The following is a 14,295-nucleotide window of genomic DNA, read 5'->3' as shown; positions in this document are numbered from 1 at the left end:
GTTTCAAGACATCCAGCACTTCCACCTCTGTAATATGGACATTTTTCAAGATGTCACCATCTATTTCCCTATGTTCTATATCTTCCACGTCCTTTTCCACAGTAAACCCTGATGGAAAACACTCATTTAGTTACTCCCCCATCTACTGTGGTTCCACACAAAGACTGCCTTGCTGATCTTTGAGGGGCCCTATTCTCTCCCTAGTTACCCTTTTGTCCGTAATATATTTATAAAAACCCTTTGGATTCTCCTTAATCCTATTTGCCAAAGAGATCTCATGTCCCCTTTTTGCTCTCCTGATTTCCCTCTTAAGTATACTCCTACTTTCTTTATACTCTTCTAAGGATTCACTCGATCTATCCTGTCTATACTTGACATATGCTTCCTTCTTTTTCTTAACCAAACCCTCAATTTCTTTAGTCATCCAGCATTCCCTAGACCTACCAGCCTTTCCTTTCACCCTAACAGGAATATACTTTCTCTGCATTCTCGTTATCTTGTTTCTGAAGGCTTCCTATTTTCCAGCTGTCCCTTTACCTGCAAACATCTGCCCCCAATCAGCTTTCGAAAGTTCTTGCCTAATACCATCAAAATTGGCCTTTCTCCAATTTAGAACTTCAACTTTTAGATCTGGTCTATCCTTTTCCATCAGTATTTTAAATCTTCCAATTTGTTTTCTTATTTTGTAATACATAGATAATGTTTCTGATTTTCTTACTACGTTGTAAGTTCTGTGACTTATATGTGTTTTAATATCATTTAGTTTAGAGATTGGACTTTGAACCAGTGGCAAATGGGTTTTGGTCTATGTGTATGAGAGGTTTAATGTTCAATTTGTCAGGATTTCCTAAACCATTAAGTTTGTTAAAATTAGTATGAGAGAGAGTGAGTTCCTGGAGTGGTAATGGGGATATGTTAGGGTTGTGAGAGTTTTATGAACTAACAGAGTAAACAGTGAAGAACCTTAGCTTCCTTTTAGTTAGAAAGATTAGGTTTCTTTTAGCTTAGGAGAATAACCCGTTGCTTGGGAAGCTTGTGGTTTCAGTTCGCAGAGATTAGTTTGAAGTTAAACATATGAATAGTTTTGCACAGAGAAAGGAATGTTTGGAAATGCTACAAGAGGTTAGAACCATGCAAGGATGCTTGTTTGAAAGTTTCAGATGAAAGCTATTTGCTTAGAACCCTGATGGGATTATTTGAAACTGAGAAAGTATATACTCAGATATGTGACCAAGCACAAAATGATGTCAAACTCTCAAAACCAGGAATTGAAGAAGGCAATTTATTAATTTAAACCTGTTGATGTGAGAGAGAAAGGATTCTCTCTGGTGTTTGAGTATTGTAAAGAAATAGTATTGGGATAGCTAGGATTGCATTTTTAATGTTTATTTCAGAATTTTTCAAATTATGTTATATGCAAATAGATTGACTTATTTTATTTTATCTTCTTTTCTGTTGCATAATAAATTCAGTGCATGACCAGCACATTAAATTTTTAAAAAATCTATCAAGTCAGATTTCAGTCTGGGCTGTGATTTTTTTTCTAATAACACCAGTTGGCATCATAACACTACCAAAGTGCATCACCTTACATTTATTTGTGTTAAAATCCCTTTCCATCTGTACAATCTCTGTATTTTCTAATATCTTCATACATGATCTTGCATTCTTTCCCAATGTTATCCATGATCCCAAGAGCATATTTTTATTAATTACTGACTTACTCCTATGTACAACCCTAATAGTAGGTGTCTATACGTCATTACTAGATATGCAAATAATTTAAATGTTCCTGTATTCAAGTACATTTAAATCATGTGATTCAGAGGAGTCCTTGCACTTTTGCTGGTGGGAACTGTAAATCAGTGGTCATTGGAGATAGATGAAACAGGACTTATAAACTTAATGGGAAGGTCCTGTGGGGTGTTGCTGAACAAAGAGACCTTGGAGTTCAGACTCATCTTTCCTTGAAAGTAGAGCTGCAGGTAGACAGGGTAGTGAAGAAGGTGTTTTGTATGCTTGCCTTTGCTGGTCAGTGCATTGAATATAAAAGTTGGGAGGTCATGTTGTGGCTATACAGAACATTGGTTCAGTCACTATTGGAATACTGCATTCAATTTGTGTCTCCCTGCTCTCGGAAGGATGTTGTGAAACTTGAAAGGGCTCAGAAATCCAAGGTTGGAAGGGTTGAGCTACAGGGAGAGTCTGAAGAGGCTAGGGCTATTTTTCCTTGAGCACTGGAGGCTGAGAGGTAACCTTTTGGAAGTTTATAATATCATGAGGGGCATGGATAGGGCAAACAGACAAAGACTTTTCCGCAGGGTTAGGGAGTCTAAAACCACAGAGCACAGGTTTAAGGTGAGAGTGGAAAGTTTTAAAAGGGACCTAAGGGGCAACATTTTCATGGAGAGGGTGGTGTGCATATGTAATGAGCTGCCAGAGGAAGTGGTGGAGGCTGGTACATTTCCATCATTCAAAAGACATCTGTATATGAAGAGGAAGAGTTTAGAGGGATATGGGTCAAATGTTGGCAAACGGAACTACATTAGTTTAGGATATCTGGTCAGTATGGATGAGTTGGACTGAAGGATCTATTTCTGTGCTGTACAGCTTTATGTTTGCATGTGCCCTAAACATAAAGTGGTCCTGCATTCCAAGGTGTTTCAAGACTTTACACTTTATAAGACTAATAGAATATTCAGAACTCTGCAATGTATTATTAGAGAATAATGATTTGTTTTAGGACAGCACACACAACTTGCCCAGTGGATCCATGCTGGTTGAGAATAAACCATGTAGCAGCTTCATCCACTTTCCAGTTTCAGATTCCTAACCTCATGGGTTACCACATTTCAAGTGGCCAAATACTTCCTTTAAATGTGAAATGGGTTGCAAATTTTAATCTTAAATCTTAAATCCGTTAAGGCAGTGATTCCCAGAATTTTGTCACCCTCGGGGTGAAAACAAACTCCTCACCTCCTTCTCCCAACGACAATAGATTGATGCCTCCAGGTTATCGATCTCTCTGCTAATGGAAGTAAGTTCTCCTGAGCGACTACGTATAGGTCCTTCATAACATTATAGATCTCAGTTAAGATTTCACTTAGCTTCCCCTGTTCCAATGAAAAGAACACCAGCTTATCCAACCTTTCCTAATATCTAAAATTCACCAATTCTGGAAACATTTTCAGCAATTCCTTCTGTGTATGTGATCACTTTCTTCCTTGAATCAGGTGGCCAGAATTGTACACCACGATCTATCTTTTGTATATGTTTTTATGTAATTCTAGCATAACTTGGACAAGGGTAAATTAATTTGTGAAAAACAGCTTAGACTTACCAAAGGAAAGGTATATTACCTAATTTGATTGAATTCAAGTGCCAGTGGAGGTTAATGTAAAGGGTACATCTTCTCAATCTTGTCCCTCACCTGAAATGTGTTAACCCTCAGGTTAAACTTACCACCATCAGTTGTCTTTTGTTCTCTCTAATGAGAAAACAGGCATATGCTGTTTAGATTAGATTACTTACAGTGTGAAAACAGGCCCTTCGGCCCAACAAGTCCACACCGTCCCGCCGAAGCGCAACCCACCCATACATTTACCCCTTATCTAGCACTACGGGCAATTTAGCACATCTTTGGATTGTGGGAGGAAACTGGAGCACCTGGAGGAAACACACGCAGACACGGGAAGAATGTGCAAACTCCACACAGTCAGTCGCTGAGGCAGGAATGGAACCCAGGTCTCTGGCGCTGTGAGGCAGCAGTGCTAACCACTGTGCCACCGTGCCGCCCATGTTCTGGGACTATGCTGACTTTACCTCACATAATAACCTTGTCAGCAACGTTGAGACACATGGAAAATAAACTGTTCAGTAGAGGCATAGATGATGACAAATTGGTCGATGGTAGACAGCATTGATAAATAATTGTTTCTTGAATGAAAAAGAGAGTAAAAGATGCTTGTGTGCCTAAAGGTCAGTATATGACCACTGGTTTTAGAATCAGCAAATCATAGAATCCCTAAAGTATCGAAAGAGACCATTCAGCCCATCAAGTCTGCACTGACTCTCCAAAGAGGATCTTACCCAGACCATTACCATCTTTGTAACTCCATCTCTCTAATCCACCTAACCTACACATCCTTGAATACTACAGAACAATTCTTAGCATGGCCAATTTGCATAACCTGCACATCTTTGGACTTTGAGAGGAAATGGAGCACTTGTAGGAAATCCATGCAGACACAGGGAAAACATTCAGATTTCACACAATCAGCCCAGGCTGCAATTGAATCTTGGTCCCTGGTCCTGTGCGGCAACAGTGCTAACCACTGTACCATCATGGCTCCCCATATATATATCATGCACGTGTAGGAAACAGTTTCAAAGTTTGGAGATACGTGGAAGTGTAATGGGGGTGAGGAGGTCAATCATGGCAATAAATAAGACACAAAGCCAGTAGAATGAGCAGACATACCAGCTGAAACTTAACACAAAGAAAAGCAATACACGTAATAAGGTAAATGGTACATGTGTAATGGGAGTTAAAGGGGGAAACGAGATTGAGTGCATGTGTACAACAATTGTTGAAGATGGCATGAACAATGTGAAAGTATTTTAAAAGGGATTCTGAATTTTATAAATAGCGGTGTGTTGAGCAAAAGCAACTAAGTTATCCTGAATAGTTATTGAATTCTGGCTCTTCCTCAATTAGAATATTGCATCCAATTCCCAGCACCACATTTTAGGAAGAACATGAAGGTTTTGGAAATAGTATGGTTTGAGTTTTTGGTTCCATGTTTGTATTTATTGCTTGAGCAGTTTCTCAGAAGTATCTTTACATGTTTGCTGTTCTGTCTGCCATTTTTGATGCGCCCCCAATCCTGTCAAGCTCATTTCAATTCCCTGCATCAGCAGTAACTAACCTCCTGCATCATCTTTGAAAGTTGCCACTCAGGTGGACAGAGCTTGTAAGAAGGCCTATGGTGTATTAGCGTGCATTAGCAGAGGGATTGAATTCAAGAGTCGTGAGGTGATGTTGCAGCTGTATAGGACCTTGGTAAGGCCACATTTGGAGTACTGTGTGCAGTTCTGGTCACCTCATTTTAGGAAAGATGTGGAAGCTTTGGAGAGGGTACAGAGGTGATTTACCAGGATGTTGCCTGGAATGGAGAATAGGTCGTACGAGGATAGGTTGAGAGTGCTAGGCCTTTTCTCATTGGAACGGCGAAGGATGAGGGGTGACTTGATAGAGGTTTATAAGATGATCAGGGGAATAGATAGAGTAGACAGTCAGAGACTTTTTCCCCAGGTACAACAGAGTGTTACAAGGGGACATAAATTTAAGGTGAAGGGTGGAAAGTATAGGGGGTATGTCAGGATAATATGAACCATGACCTCTGGTTGTTCACTGTCTGCCCTCAGGATATTCAGCAACTTCTCCATGAAATCCTTCACCCAGGCAACAGAGGTTACATAGCATCCTGGAGTCATGTCTGCATCCTTAGAAATGGACTATGATGGGTTGAATGGCCTGCTTCCATACTGTAGGGATTCTGTGATTCTACTACTGAACTCTTACAGATCCCTGCTCCCTTACTTTGAGGCTCTTTGATACCGTTGAGGTTATAGACTGTTTAAATTGAATGTCCTCATGTAAACTTAACATCTAATCTTCTCCTTGTGATATGACCTCCTTGTCCCTAATACTTACTGTAACTTGTCTTTCTTAAATATCTTTTTATCTTTGTTTTATGTACTTTGTCAATTCTAGAGTCACTGGTTTCTTTAAATTTCAAACCACTCCTGCGGTGCTTTTGGCTTATGATGTATGATAAACTGCTTCATGTCCATTATTCATGTTTTTATAGAGTTCAATATTTTTATGATGTGTTTAATGTCAATTTCAAGTGCATAAAGTGAGAAATATTAGAAAAATGTGTATTAACATAAATATGTATTAATAATACCCAACACGAGTGCAACACACCCTAGACTCTATGTGTTTGACTCAATAATAGCTATAATTGAGATTTTTAACTTTCCACTTGCTTGCCATTCCTTTTCTCCACGTCTAAAGCTAAATTATTCAATCACTCTTGACTTATGTGATCTAGCACAAAACAATTTACTTTATTAACATGGGGGTTTCATAACCTATATACAAATCGATTTAGATAGTATTGTTATGTATCTAAACTGTAAATCCATTGTTGAATCATCCTTATTCTATCATAAGTGAATGGTCCATGCAAAAAGTTACAGTTTTTATTAGCAAGCATGATGTATTCATCCATAAGTTATAGAAAGAAGACATGTTTTGCATAACATCATTCTGAAAGTTTAATCTGTCATTATCCTGCCCATTTTTTAAAATTTCTTTGTGAATCCCATTTTGACCCTCTGTCTCTCCTGAAAGTGGAATCTAATGTGAGAACTTCATTGCAGCAATATTGACAGCTGTCTGAGACATTCCCCAGTTATCTATTCTTTAGAATTGATCTGAGGTAATGAACAATAATATTTTTACTTTTACGGCAACAAGTGAATCTTTAAGCATAATAATTTTAGAAAACAATTAGTCACCTAACTCATAAAAAAATTTTGGTGAAATGGAACTTATATCAGCATGTTTGCTTTAGCCTCTAAGAAATAATAACAAATCTGACTGTTGGTAGGGTTTTACTAATTTCCTATCTTTCCAGTACAACTAATTACTGGCCAATGTAGTTCTATTATTCACCCGGTAATAGTCTGAAAGAATGTCAAGGTGGCACAGAATAATCATCGCAATCCACAGTTAATTTTGAGTAGTTCATACTCCAGAATCATTATTTTTATGAAGACAATTCAAATCACTGTTTCTTGTGAACAAGAATTTCTTACTTACAGTCAAAACATTGCTATTGATGCTTAAGTTTAATGCACATTTACCCCAGTGACTGGTGGATTGCATGTACGAATGCTATATTGGTGGTTAGAGTACAGGATTGGGATTTCAGCCAGTTGATTGGTAGATGTGATTTATGGATAGAGCATTACAAGTGGGAAATACTTGGTCCCTAACTAATAAAAGCTATGCTACTCTATGCTGTACAACATTCAAGTTCTTATCTATTTCTTTTTGCTTTGTGGAAACAACAAAATTCAAAGATAAACTCTTCCAAAACAGTAGCTTTTCTAATACCTTATTTGCTTGCTGTTCATAACATAATCTATGATCTGGTGTTATGCCAATTTGTAATCAATTTGAACTTTGTTATTAAGAATTCCCATTGATTGGCTATATCATTTTGGCCTTTGTGATTATTTGATTGATAATAATTCAATTTCATTTGTATTGAGGCTTTGTAGAGGAATTTTATTTTCATATTTACAGATTGTTTGTGATGAATTTGTGTTAATAGATTTGACGATAATTGGTTGTTTACTTCACAATAGAGCAGAACCCCATTAATGAGTTTTATTGCATTTTAAATGCTATAGTTTGTTTTCCATAAATCAATCTGATGCGAAATAATACAAGAGTTGTATGGACAAGCATTTACACTATGAGTTAACTCTGAAGCTTCAAGTCATATTGTTTTTTTAATCCATTCTGCCACCCTTCTTATGCCAACCCAGGATTCTCTCAATCTCACCATAATCTTATGAAACACGTTCAACTCCAATTACCTGTCTTTTCTGCTAACTTAGAAATGCAAATACTGCAGTGTCTATACATCATCACATTATCTTAGTACAAATTCACATCTATATTCTGCAGTATTGCTTATTGCATTATTTTATATAAAATTGGTGCTTAATTGTTTGAACTAAATCTGACCATTGTAGCTTATAGCAAAGAAGAAAGCCATTTGATGCACTTGGTGTTTGCCAGCTATTTGGTGCTGTAATCTATGGTATTCTTTGTCTCCTGGTGCGATGAAGGAATATTTACTGTCTCTTGAGGTAAGGGAAAAATTAACTTATTTTAAGAAACATCATGCTCTGGCTCCTTCTTGCCACAAGACAGAGGAAGGCCATGTGATATTGCACTGTTTTCTAAGACAATTTATACTTTGCCTCATTAAGATACCATGCAGTCCGACTTAAACCCTTATACTACATCATCCCATCCAAATAGGCTTGCAGTTTACTCCACCAATAAACTTTCTCCTAAAGAATATAATGGACTCAACTTTAACTACTCCCAAAGGAGAATCATTTGACATGCTAACACGTCTCTTCATTCACAAATTTTCTTCAAACATTTTAAATTGATCCCTTGACCAAGACTTTCTTTCCTTAAAATCTTGACCATCTCCAAGAAGATACAATCTAAGCACCTTGACATTCAATGATGTTACCATCACTAAATCTGCCATTATCCTTGGGGCTATCATTGACTAGAAAACTGGATTTGTGACAGAAACAAAATGGCTACAAGAGCAGATCAAAGGCTAGGAATACTGCATAAAGTAACTCACCTCCTGACTCCCCAAAAGCCTATCCACCAACTACAAGACACAAGTCAGGAGTGTGATGGAATATTCCCCACTTGCCTGGATGAGTGCAGCCCCAACAACATTCAAGAAGCTTGACAGCATCCAGGACAAAGTAGCCCACTTAAGTGGTGGCACCAAATCCACAAACATCCATTCCCTCCACCACCAACGCCCAGTAGCAACTGCAGTATCTATAAGATGCATGGCAGAAATTCACCAAAGATCCCAAACTGCAAAGACAGCACCCACGACCACTTCCATCAGGAAGGACAAAAACTGCAGATACATGGGAACACCACTACCTGCAAGTTCTCCTGCAAGTCACTCACCAGCATAACTTGGAAACAAATCACTGTTCCTTCAGTGTCGCTGGGTCAAACTCCTAGAATTCCCTCTCAAACAGCATTGAGGACTTTAGTGATTGAATAATATAGCTCACCACCACCATCTCAAGGGCAACAAGGCCAGCCACTGATGGCCATGTCCTACAAATGAATAAAAAAGATCCTAAAAGCTGAGGCCACATGGCGTCCCTATGACTCTACTGAATTCCACCCAATAGTTTACTGGGAGCAATCTCAGCTCTTGAACATCGGATGGGACTTAATTGCTTTTTGCTACCTGGTTTTATTCAACTAATTGAAATAACTGTTTATTTTACATATTTCATCAGCTGTAAATTTTACATATTTCATCAGCTGTAAAACACTCAGAGGTAGAGAAAGACACTACACTAATTGAGTGACTTACTGATTTTTAATTATTTGTTCCTGGCATGTTGGCATTGTGAGCATTTATTGACTGTCTCTAATTGCCCTAGAGGTATTTAAAAGTCAGTTACATTGTTGTGGAGTCACATTAGGCAAGACTAGGTAAGGAGGTTACTTCTTTCTCAGAACAGCATGAATAAACCAAACAGTTTTAAATGTCAATCAACTTTGGTTACCCGTAAACGAGTTTTTTATTCCAGATATTTTTATTGAATTCAACTTGTGCTTTTTGCCACAGTGTGATTTGAATCCTTCTACCACAGAACATTACCCTGATGTTGTTGGGGCTACCAAAACAGAGGCACTGCCACTACACCATTGGGTAAATAATCTGTTGTTCATAGTTATGTCTTTTTCCTAGTTGCGAGGAAAGTTATTTTTGATACTTCGTCCAATCATGCCAATTAATGTACTGAATGAAGCTGGACATTATACAAGTAAAGAAACATTGAATAATGTTCATTTTGACTACTATTGCACTGACTCACATCCACACACATTTCTGATTAAATTTTACTTTAACATCTTAAATTAGTTTCATGTTCTCATCAAGGAAACACTTAAGCACATAATCTGAATCCAACCATGTAATTTTGTCCAATTCTTTGTATTTTCATTACTCAGTACACTGTATATTGTCAGTCCAATATATACCAGCCATCTTTCAATGCCTAATAACTTCTTGTAAAGCCTTGCTTTTTACCTAATAAAATTATATAATATATTCATAATAAAAATAAATGATAAATTAGGATGATGCACATTTCTTTTAGTAGTCATTTTGAAGCACTGTGTAGTAATGCAAATTATAAAATCTCCTGATAAAATTGTTAAATCTTTATTAGTACTCAACTTTTCCCCGTTCATGCAGCTGTTTCTCCTTGGGTCAGTATACTGTGTTTATCCTTATGTCCTTTTCCTTGCCTAAATTTGACAATTCCAATTAGTATAACTTATCACAAGATTCACCTGTGAATGCTTAACCCAGTTGTAAATTGCATTTTGGACAGAAAATTGGAAAACTGTGTTTTCATCCTCTGAAGAGTACTCATTCAAGCTTGTCAGTTGGAATTTCCACTGTTAACATTGTCCGATCTACTTATTTTATTCCTCTGTTCATTTCTCAATGTGTAACATAAGAATTGAATGGTCTATTCAGCCCATTGATACTGATCTATAATCCTGGCTGGAATTGTCATAGAATCTCTACAATGTGGAACCAGGCCATTTGACCAAACAAATCTACACTGACCATCCAAAGAGTAACCTACCCAGACCCATTGCCTTACCCTACTACTCTATATTCTCCCCTGACTAATGCACTTAACCTACACATCACTGAACACTATGGGAAATTTCACATGGCCAATTCATCTAAACTGAACATATTTGAATTATGGGAGGAAACTGAAGGAAACACGCACAGACACAGGAAGAACGTGCATGCTCCACACAGAGAGTCACCCAAGGCTGGAATTGAACCCAGGTCCCTGATGCTGTGAGGCAGCAGTGCTAACCACTGGGCCACTGTGCCCACAGGTTAACAACTGAAGAGTCCCATGAAATCGGACACCAACACTTTTATCAAATATTCATTTTGTTCTCCTTGTGTTTCCAGGTATATGGAAATAAATTATAAAAGATGGTAATTTGTGCAAACCATCGCAGGTAAAAATGAGTTCTAGCTCTAGCTTCACTAAAGAGCAAAGAAATCATGGAGAGGTCCTCTTAACAATTCCATTATATTTCCTAGGTTTAACATTTAAACTGCATCTAACTGATTGAGGGTGGGTATACACTGTAGTCATTGTAATGAATGACTGCCTTATGTTTCATTCCATTAGACTGATCTCAGTGCATTGATGTGATCATAGCCATTCACAAAGGCTGAACCTGCAAATGAAATCAGCAAAGATTAATCAGTGATGCTTATCATTTCAGAGAGAGTGGATTCTTGCTGTGACCACACCATAAATATTTACTTTCTGTTTCCTTCACAGAAGCTTTGTAATGTTTCCAGCATTGACTGTTTTCATTTCAAAATCCTGCAGTACTTTAGTTCAAATTCAAATTTCCATTTTGTTCTGCTGAAAAGGCACAGAATTTACAGTAATATAGTCCCCTGTCTCTAAAATATTCATTGTCACTGAAAATATTCATAATGAAGCCAAAAACATTTTCTGTTCAAAGAAAATTAGTTTGTAGGATAAGCGAGACCTCTCTAGTCAAGCTTGAAGAAGCAATACTGAAACAAAATATTCACATGCAATGCGTCTGAGATATGGAAGCTAATCCAATTGTGTACTCACCAATATGCAAATGATCAATAAGCTGCCTTTCACTATGTATGATCTGTTAAAATGCATTATTTTCTGATTAACTATTTCATTATATCTAAAAAAATGGTCTCCCTGCTTTAGGAAAGTTGTTGTAAAACTTGAAAAGGTTAGAAAAGACTTACAAGGGTCTTACCAGGGTTGGACTGTTTGAGTTATAGGGAGAGAGTGAATAGGGTGAGGTTATTTTCCCTGGAACGCCAGAGGCTGAGGGGTGACTATATAAAGGCTTGGAAAATCATGAGGGGCATGGATAGGGTAACTAGGCAAGGTCTTTTCCCCAGGGTGGGGGAACCTAAAACTAGAGGGCACAGATTTAGGATGAGGGGAAAGATTTATAAAGGACCAAAGGGGCAGATTTTTCATGCAGAGGGTGGTGCATGTATGGAATGAGCTGCCAAAGTGGTGGAGGCTAATAAAGGTCTTTTCCCCAGGGTGGGGGAACCTAAAACTAGAGGGCACAGGTTTAGGATGAGGGGAAAGATTTATAAAGGACCAAAGGGGCAGATGTTTCATGCAGAGGGTGGTGCATGTATGGAATGCCAAAGTGGTGGAGGCTAATACAATTACAACATTTAAAAGGCATCTGTATGGGTATATAAATAGGAAGGGTTTAGAGGGATACGGACCAAGTGCTGTCAAATGGACTGGATTAGGTTAGGATATCTGGTCGGCATAGATGAGTTGGTCTGAAGGGTCTGCTTCCCTGTTGTACATCTCTATGACTCTATGGCTCCATAACTAATATTTTCTCATTTTGCTCACCAAACCTTAAAATAAATGTACTAATTGAACTACTAAAGAAACTTGGAAGACTGATCTGCATTTATCTGCAGTCATTTTAGTATTGGGAGAAGGTCTTAAAAATTAGATTTAAGCCATGTAAGAACTATAAAATTAAATCTAGTATTCATTTTCCCAATTTCACTTAGGAATACTTAAAATTGTTAATGCTTCCACAACAATTACCAAATGTATAGATGTATGTGCTGTTGATCAAATGATGTGTAAGATAAATGGTTCATCATATCATTGAGGACAGTAGTGATGAAACATGAATGAGATTACAGGCAACAAAGTAGGCTATAGTTATAAAAAGAAGTTCAGATCAAAAAGAAAGTTGTAGGTATTACTGTATTTTTGTGTTTGCTTTTTTTTGTTATTTAACATATTTTGATTGCATTCTTCATTTTAGGTATTAATTTTTCCACCTAACAGACAGAGGAATGTTGCATAAATGTTTCAAGCATTTGTTCATTGATACTATTCTAATACCGTAACGTATATTTTTCAGGATGCTTGAATGGGGGCATCGAGATGTTACACAGTTACATCACGTTTCTTGGTGGCCAATGTTTTGATAGTTGATTGTAAGTGAAGTAAATCAAAACCTAATGACAGGATGTCAATGCAAATGGCTAATGTATGCTAGCTCACACCTTTCATTTATTTAAAATAATTAATGGCAGCAACTAAAGATTATTCCCTTCTCCAGAAATATTATGGGCTAAATGTTATAAGAAATCGCTGAAGTGTGAAATTTGACAAGTTTCATGGAGCTTTTCTCTCCATGAGCCCTGGTGACATTTCTCACACTGGTCTCCCAAACCTAACTTCATTAACTATGCTTCACGTGTCTATGTTAACATCATCCTAAGTTTCTCTTCAAAATAGGCCAAAGCCATTACCAGGACCTCCTGAGATTCCTGGACCCATCATTTTTAAAGCCCTGGTCAAGCCAGGAGTTTTCCTTCACTGAATGTGTAAACACTTTTCAAGGCATAAGAATGGCAGGGTTGACACTTGATTGCAAAGATAAGACCATATTCACAAACGTATTGTTATTTAACAACTAAACTACCAGGGTTACTCAGCTTTAGCCTCATCCCATCCTGGAATCCTGTCTAAGAGTGAGCTTCTCTTTCCCCAGTGTCATCTACAGCTAGTTAGGCCAAATATCATGCTACACTGTGCACCGCCAAAACCACGATGGTTGTGACTATTGATGACCACGCTTCCTATTGTAACCTATGTTCTCCAATGCACTGTCATCACCATGCCCCTGCCATTTGTTGGGTTTTCCCCTACAAATTCTGCATCCCAGCATAGGTGCCTCCAATCTCCACAATCATCTTCTCTAACATTCTTGCCACAGAGTGGTCTCTGACAACCCCTCTTGACTTCCATTGAACTGAGCCCAAAGAATGACCAGTACTTACTTCCTGACATGCAGAGGAATGTGCCATCGAGCTGCTGATAGATTATGTCCATGCCCGTCAACTGATAGCAGAGGATGCCCTAGACTTAGTGGAAACTTGACAGAAAGTGTTCTCCCTCTGGGCTGAGAGGTCGACTCACCATAGAGTAACAGGTCCATCTCCTTTACTGATGACTGCGGAGAAGCAAAATAAGCTGTCTAGCTTTGTGTGTCTGCTAGACACAAAGTGGAGATAAAAATAATGACTGCAGATGCTGGAAACCAGATTCTGGATCAGTGGTGCTGGAAGAGCACAGCAATTCAGGCAGCATCCGACGAGCAGCAAAATCGACGTTTCGGGCAAATGCCCTTCATCAGGAATAAAGGCAGAGAGATCTCTCCACGCTTCAGGCTCTCTGCCTTTATTCCTGATGAAGGGCTTTTGCCCGAAACGTCGATTTTGCCTGTCCTCGGATGCTGCCTGAATTGCTGTGCTCTTCCAG

General features: G+C 38.2%; 1 long non-coding RNA gene across 5 annotated transcripts in view; it reads left to right on the top strand.

The window, feature by feature from the left end:
- LOC122560208 overlaps positions 1-14,295 on the top strand; it is a 150,557-nt gene that overhangs the window by 110,248 nt on the left and 26,014 nt on the right. For 2 of the 5 annotated variants that reach the window (XR_006314699.1, XR_006314698.1), the window contains exons 4-5: positions 7,837-7,953; positions 9,498-9,581. This is a non-coding gene — a long non-coding RNA (uncharacterized LOC122560208). Of the gene's footprint in view, positions 1-5,427; positions 7,104-7,836; positions 7,954-9,497; positions 9,582-12,889; positions 12,966-14,295 lie in introns of those variants that run through there. The other 3 variants (XR_006314697.1, XR_006314700.1, XR_006314702.1) reach the window with 3 other exon arrangements.

This window comes from Chiloscyllium plagiosum, chromosome 20, assembly GCF_004010195.1.
Source record: "Chiloscyllium plagiosum isolate BGI_BamShark_2017 chromosome 20, ASM401019v2, whole genome shotgun sequence".
Classification (NCBI taxonomy): Eukaryota; Metazoa; Chordata; class Chondrichthyes; order Orectolobiformes; family Hemiscylliidae; genus Chiloscyllium; species Chiloscyllium plagiosum.
Note: the sequence above shows the minus strand (reverse complement) of the source record. Positions and strands in the feature narration are given on the sequence as shown.